This window comes from Chrysochloris asiatica, unplaced genomic scaffold, assembly GCF_000296735.1.
Source record: "Chrysochloris asiatica unplaced genomic scaffold, ChrAsi1.0 scaffold00023, whole genome shotgun sequence".
In the NCBI taxonomy this organism is placed as follows: domain Eukaryota; kingdom Metazoa; phylum Chordata; class Mammalia; order Afrosoricida; family Chrysochloridae; genus Chrysochloris; species Chrysochloris asiatica.
The window spans coordinates 12,974,534-12,981,510 of NW_006408541.1; positions in this window are offsets into that span (position 1 = coordinate 12,974,534).

The window sequence follows — 6,977 nt, forward strand, 5'->3', positions numbered from 1 at the left end:
ATGTGAATGACTCACCCTACGTTTTCCTTTCGGGGGTGCAAGGCAGGAATGGGACAATAGTTTGATAAAAGCACAGCTTCCTTGTGAACTAAGAAAAGAATGTATCTTAGCCGTCAGTGCTTTGAGGTACAGATGGTCACAGGAACTGCAATCAGGGTCGTCCGGGAGGAGGCGGCTGCTGAGCTCTGGAGCAGATTTAAGTCTGGCTGAATCCTGAGACCTCTGCTCATTTGTCCATATTCTCCCAAATCAGCTGGGTGACTTCAAGGTTTTTCAAATCTTCTATAGTTCTTTTTTACGTATCTGGCAGATCACACGAAGGAGATGTAATGGCATGGTGGTTAAAGAACTCAGCTGCCAACTGCTAGGTCAGCGGTTCAAACCTACCAGTTGTTCCGTGGGAGAAAGATGTATGGACGACAGCCTTGGAAACCCCGTCCTCTAGGGTTGTTGTGAGTCAGAATCGACTCTGGCAGACACATCAATCACATGTAGATAGACAACGTGTATATAAAGCTGACTGTCAGCCAACTTTATCACCAGGCCATTCTGAGGCGTTCGTCTTTGATGTTCTAGCTTTTCACATCTCTGAAGTGTCATTGCCTGTTCCGCTCCCAGGAGCCCTAGTGTTGTAGTTTTCCATTTCCAGTTCCCGCAGCACTCCCGTAACTCCTGATCAACCGTGATGCCACGTAACACACGCAGCGGGCAGCTGTGGGACTGTGGCCGCGGAAATCTCTGTTCACGGACCAGAATAGGGAATGCTCTGGCCACGTTCCTTCTTGGTGTGTATCTTACTGTCTGAGGCTGCTGTGATTGAGATAGTTAAATATATGCTCATTTAAAAATGCACATGTTTTACATTTTGATTTCTACCAACAGGTGAAATGTTGAGAGATGATTTAAAAATAAATAAAGTGTCTTCCATTGTTATATGAAGTGTTTGGGACTTTATGTTCTTCCTGCTTCTTTGAACTTCAGATTGCTTAGGCCTTTTGGTTATTTTCATGCAAGCATCGTTTAGTTTTTTAATCACAGGACTGAAGTGTTCTACTCCATAAAACGGGTAACAACCAGCTTTTGAGGCTGATGCCGTGCCAGGCACTGTACATGCTGATGCTTTACCTAGGTGTGATCTCGTGTTGTAGATTCAGTCTTGACTGTAAGGCAGGTTAAGGATGGTTAAGTGGTTTGCTGCTAACCTAAGAGTTGGTGGTTCAAACCCATCAGCTGGTGATGTGCTCTGGTAAAGATCCAGCCCAAACAAACCGTGTGGGGAAGCTCTGCTCCGTCCCATGCAGCTGCTCTGAGCTGAAGCCAGTTTTGCAGACGAGGGGCGGGCACAGCCCGTTTCCCAGGACGGGCTGCGTGGTGGTGACAAGGGCGTGGCATCATGCCGAATGACATTGTGGAAAGACAAGTCTCAGCTCTAATTCTTTGGATCCATTTCAAGGAGTCAAAGAATAAGCTGCAGTTTAATGCTGTCTAACAAAGCGAACCCACCAGCTGCTCCTCGGAAACCCTGTACAAGGCGTTATGAGTCGAAATCAACTGGATAGCACGTAACAACAGCAAAGAGAAAGCAGCATCAGTTTCCCAGCCTTTGGCGCAGTAGCTTAGTGAGGACAAACCATAGTGCTTCCCCATGTACGGCAGTGAGTGGGGACTGCTGCTCAAAATCCATTCAAAGGGAACAGGTGGCAAAATCTTCAGGCTGGTAGAGGAGCGGCTGAGGTTTGGGAATTGGACCACGCTGCTGACCACTGCTCTGTTGGCCCCTGGAGGAGAAGAGAGGGACCATGTTTCTCCATCTCCCGCACTGGCTGAATGAACGTGTCCTGGCCAACTCCAGGTGATTGGTTTACTCTATTGCATCGGAAACGGGGTCACTTCACCAGGACTCCAGCATCCTAGGGATGAGCACCCCGCTCCTTCCAGCTTAGATCTCAGAGCAGCTTGCTTCATTTACATATGTAGATGACACGCATGTTTAAACATCATCCGGCCCACCAGCTGTATGCAGTAACTCTGCTGCCAGCTCTGAGCCCCAATCTGTGCATCCCACATGCCTGTGTGGGGGTTGAGGGATGAGAACTGTGGCAGACACTACTAATCACATCCCAATCTCACTCAACCCTTCCTTGGTAAATGGAGGCCATGACTTTGGTCAGACATGGCCTTCCAGAATAAAGACAGCGTTTCTCAGCCTCTCTGCGGCCAGGTGACCGAGTCTGGTCTCTGGGATGGAAAAGTGCTTGGTGTAATATCCACAAAGGGAAAGCACCCTTCTTCCACCCTGTTCCTCCTTCCTGGCTGGAGGGGCTGCCGTGCAGGAAACCCGAGGAGCCTGGGCCCCGGTGCTTAGGAATGTTCTTGATGAAAGATATTGAGAACCCAGGCAGGAGTGGTGAGATTGGAAACCCTACTCATGGACTGTCAAAGAGAACCAAGGTTAAAATGGGTCAACTGTCCATCCAGATTTTGTTCCTGTATACTGGGACTCCAGAACATTTGTGGAAAAATTCCATTATCTTTTCATTCAGTTTTTCCACAAACTGTTTCAAGCCCCCTTATGTATTCTGCTGCTATTCATAGGGTTTCGGTGACTCCCATCTTTCCCAGTCTGTCTGAGCCTGCAAGTTCTGCTGGAACCTGTCTGCTACAGGTGACCCTGCTGGTGTTAGAAATACTGGTGGCGTCGTTTCCAGCACCAGAGCAAGACACAGGCCACCACAGTACAGTGTCTACACACAGTTTTTAAAGGCGAATGCTGTTTTGAAATTGCTTTTCTTCACGTAGTTACATCAAGGTTTTTTGTCAAAACATGACACTCTGTCAGAAGCGGCATAATCAATAAAGACATTTACTGTCTCACATAATGAGATCCGGAGGGAGGGCAGTTCTGGGAGTGGCTAAGGCATCGGTGCAAGTGTTGTCGAGAACCCCTGGAATGAGGGAAGTCTTGGCCATCTGCTTCTGAAAAGTCAACCATTGAAACTGTCTGGAGCATGAGTCTTATCTCACACATGGGGTCCCCACAAGTCAGAAATGATTCAGTGGCAGCTGGCTTGGTTTGGTTTTGTGTCGTGTTTTAACAAGTGACAGGTTCATGGAGAAAAAAGCACTGCGCACATCCAGTTCTAACTGCAGCAAATTTGGTGGACTCAAGTCCTATGCCTTGCACATAAAGCATTTGACTTGGGGGGGAAAAAAAAAAGAACCAAGGCTTTCTGTCCACTCTACATGTTGGTGAAGTCTTCCCTCGTGATTTCAGAATGACTGCAAGTCCAGGTGTCGCCTCCTCACATGGTGGGAGCCAAAGGTCAGAAATGGGATGACGATGTTTGTACCAGCTTGAAGTCCTAGGCCCATTGCTCAGTCAACCCCAGGCCAGAGGAGTGGAAATACCAGGATTCGCCAGGACTGGGAATGGGCCTAGTGATTCCTTGAAGCACATGACTACTTGTTCAGCAACATGGGTTCTCTTAGCAAAGACAATGGGGCATAGGGAGGAAATGGCGGCTGGATGGGTAAGCACCAGGTCTGCCACTTTAGGGCTCAGTGGGTATGTGTCAGGAGTAACACGTGTATGCGAAAAAGCACGTGCTAACATTTCTACTTCCTTGATATATCCTAGCCTTTAAGTTAAAGAGGGTGACGTTCCTGACTTCCTGAAGGTGGGAGCCGCTGGCCTGATGACCGGGTACAGCGTGTTCCCCACATTCGTTACAGCTGGTACATACTCTGGTCATTAGTTCTCTTACCCCTCGCCTGTTGATGTCTATTTTTCTTCATCACAAATATTGCCATTGGAATCAAATTTTTGAGTACATTCATCATGCCCTTCAAGTGAATTCCTGTGAGTGGGTTGCTGCGCCAAACAGATGGACACTTGGGAGAGGCGATCACCATGCTGACCTTGGGAAGCTGACCTTGGGAAGCTGACCTTGTTAACCAGCAGCTCAGCTCATCTTTGTCACAAAAACCAACCATCTGTATTCTGGTGGCCTTTTGTTGGGAAGCAAAGAACTAGTGTCTTGTGCCATTTGTGCCAGTCTTGGCTGACAGGTGTCTGTGTACAGAAGACCAGGCTGGCCCCCACTGATGCTAAAGCCCAGGGTTTCCTGGTGGCCTCCCTGGGCAAGAGGGTGTGGCTAATGCCTGCCTGCTCTCTGGCAGGTCGGTAAATATTCATGAAGAGGACCTTTACTGATGGGCAACTGTTAGCCAGGCATTCACCCTCTGACTGCCTCTGCCCCCCTCTGCCCTTCAGGACTGACACTAAAAATGTAAACTTTAATCTACAGAAAAGACAGTTGAGCAAGAGAGGTGAGGTAACTTGCTAAGGCACATACTCTGTTTCCAGGCCTGGATCAGGGCTCAGGTGGCTGGGACTCTGGTCTTGGCTTTTGTCTGCTTCACTGTGACCAGGTGCAACTTGGGAGTTTGCAGAGTTCAGAGGGGGTCTAAGGTCAGCCCTGGGGTGGGTGTTTTCCCCCAGCAGCTTCTACTGAAAGCCCATCAGGACCAGGCAACAGTTTATTGGACAGGGAGAACTTTCTGGGCCTCAATTTTGCCATCTTTGAAATGGGTTGACTATAATGCCTCCTGAGGCCCAGCTCTAAGCAGATTCTGAAGTAGCCCCAACTCTTAAAGCCTACAGGTCTGAGCACCAGTTGAGTCAACCGCAGCAGAGAGCCAATTGGTCCAGTCATTCCACTTCTTAAGAGTCACCTGAGACAGGCGTTCACGGTGTCCAACGGGGTGTCGTGTAGCTGCAGTTTATACAGAATGACTTCGAAGATAAAATTGTTAGAGGGGAAAGAGATGTAGTGTATCATGGGTATAGAACAGGTACATACGTGCTTACTTTGTAAATACTTGTATTATCTGGGAGGATTCACAGAGTGACAGAGGACGGGGTAGGGGTTACTTGGCACATCCTTTGGTGTTCTGGGCAACAATTACTTTTCACAAAGCCATTGAAAGAACACCCAGCCTTGGTTTCAGCCCCCAGGCATTGTTGGCCTGGATCCCTGTGTCTCTCTGGGCCCTGAATGAAGGTTCCTGGGCCCCAGGCAGAGGGCCTGTTGATTCTAGGGAAAGCGGGGCGTACCAGAGTGTTTGCTCCACCAGCCAGGCTAAAGCCAAGGGCCATGGGGACATCTTTCCCTAGCTGCCCTGCTGGCTGAGAAGCCAGAAAGTCTCCCAACTTTTTGGCCTCTCAGCAGGGATGGTGAGACACTGTGATCAGGAGGGACCAGTCCCTGAACAAGGACATCATGCTTGGTAAAGTGGAGGGTCAGTGAAAAAAAGGAAGACCCCCTCACTCCCCAGTGAGTTGGACTGGCACATTGGCAGTGGCAACGGGCTCAAGTGTAATGGTTGTGAGGTTGGTGCAGGACCTGGTGGTGTTTCGTTCTGTTTTGCGTAGGGTAGCTGCACCTAACTAACACAACGGAGAAATACTTCCACCCTTGCTTGCTCCCCACCACCCTGAGAGCTTTCACTAGGAATTGGGAAGAAGCGGTTGACCTGAGTGAAACCACCAGTTCCCTCTGTGGCAGGTGCTGCTGAGCTCCAGCACCCGCGCAATCCACCCCCCACTGATGGGTCAGGCGACGCTGTGCTCAGCAAAACCCATTTCCCTGTTCCCGTCATCCTGCCTCCCTGACCCGAAGGCTGGGTGCCAGTTAGTTTGTCATCACCCAGCAGTTTCTGGGGTGGTAGAAATACTTCTCTGAAGCCAGACAATGGCTGCCTTAAGCAGTATGCTCTCAGTGGACTGGAAAGCTAGGGAGCCGTGAGTGTATGTGAAGGCGGGAGGGACAGTGCAGAAAAGGATGGCGGCACAACTTGCACTCGCAGAAACTGCCAAATCTGTCAACGTTCTCTTGTGTATATTCACAACACAAAAATTAATGATTTTTTAAAAAGGACCTTTTTTTGGCGAGAGGTGAATGTGTCGTCTTCATTCCCTCTCATGTTTCAGCCCTGGATGCAGGTCGTGAGTCCTTCCTCCGGCTTTAGCTGTGGAAGGAGGGCGAAGGTGCAGGCTTGGGAGGGACCTCCCTGCCAGACGTCCGTGCACCTCCTGCCTGGTTTCAATTTTTTGTGTCACATGCTTTAAAAAAAAAAAAAATTGTCTGTTACCCCAAGAGGCTTTGGATGCCTCTGGGAGTATGGGGAGGTATGAATTAACCAAGGCCCAACATCCCACACATGCTTTGAGTGTTGCTGAGCCCCACTTCTGTGGCAGTGTGGGTCCAGTGGGCTGACTTAAGTCCCCAGGGAGGAGACCCCAGCCCTGAAGACAGAACTAACTTTCAGAAGGGCAGCAGCAGGCTAGGTGTGGTGCCCTCTCTGTTCCCCGCTCGAAGCCCCTCTGTTTAACTTCAAGGGAACCCTAAGTAGACACAGAAGTGGGCTCTGACCCAGGCTGCTGGGCCCAAAGTCAGGCTCCTAACCACCCACTTTGCTTTGCTGGGGACATCTACACTGACCCAGAGGGAGGCTGGGTTGTGTGTGGCATACAGGGGGATCTGGAGGTACGTGACCCATGTGTTTATTAAAGCCTCCTCAATGTGAAGACAGACATAGCTCCGATTCTGCAGCATTCGTTTTTATTTCTAAATAAATAAATAAATAAATACCCAGTGGACTGATGTTACCATTTTCCTTCCAATTATGAAAAATTTCAAGCATTCAGAGCAACAAAGCTTCCGCAGCCTGCATGACAGTTACAGGTCCTACAGCCCTATTCATCCCCAGTGCTAAGCCCAAATCCAGAAGAACAAAGTAGTTTTCAAACCCAATGCCTTACAGATGCCCACCAACAGCTTACTTGGGGGATGGCATAAAGATTAGCCTGACCTTCGCTGGGGTCCTTAAAATAATAGATAGTAATTAAAAAACATCCTTCACTTTTACAAAGAAAACCACTAAAAACAGTAACCAGAGCGCTGATGAACCCTGAG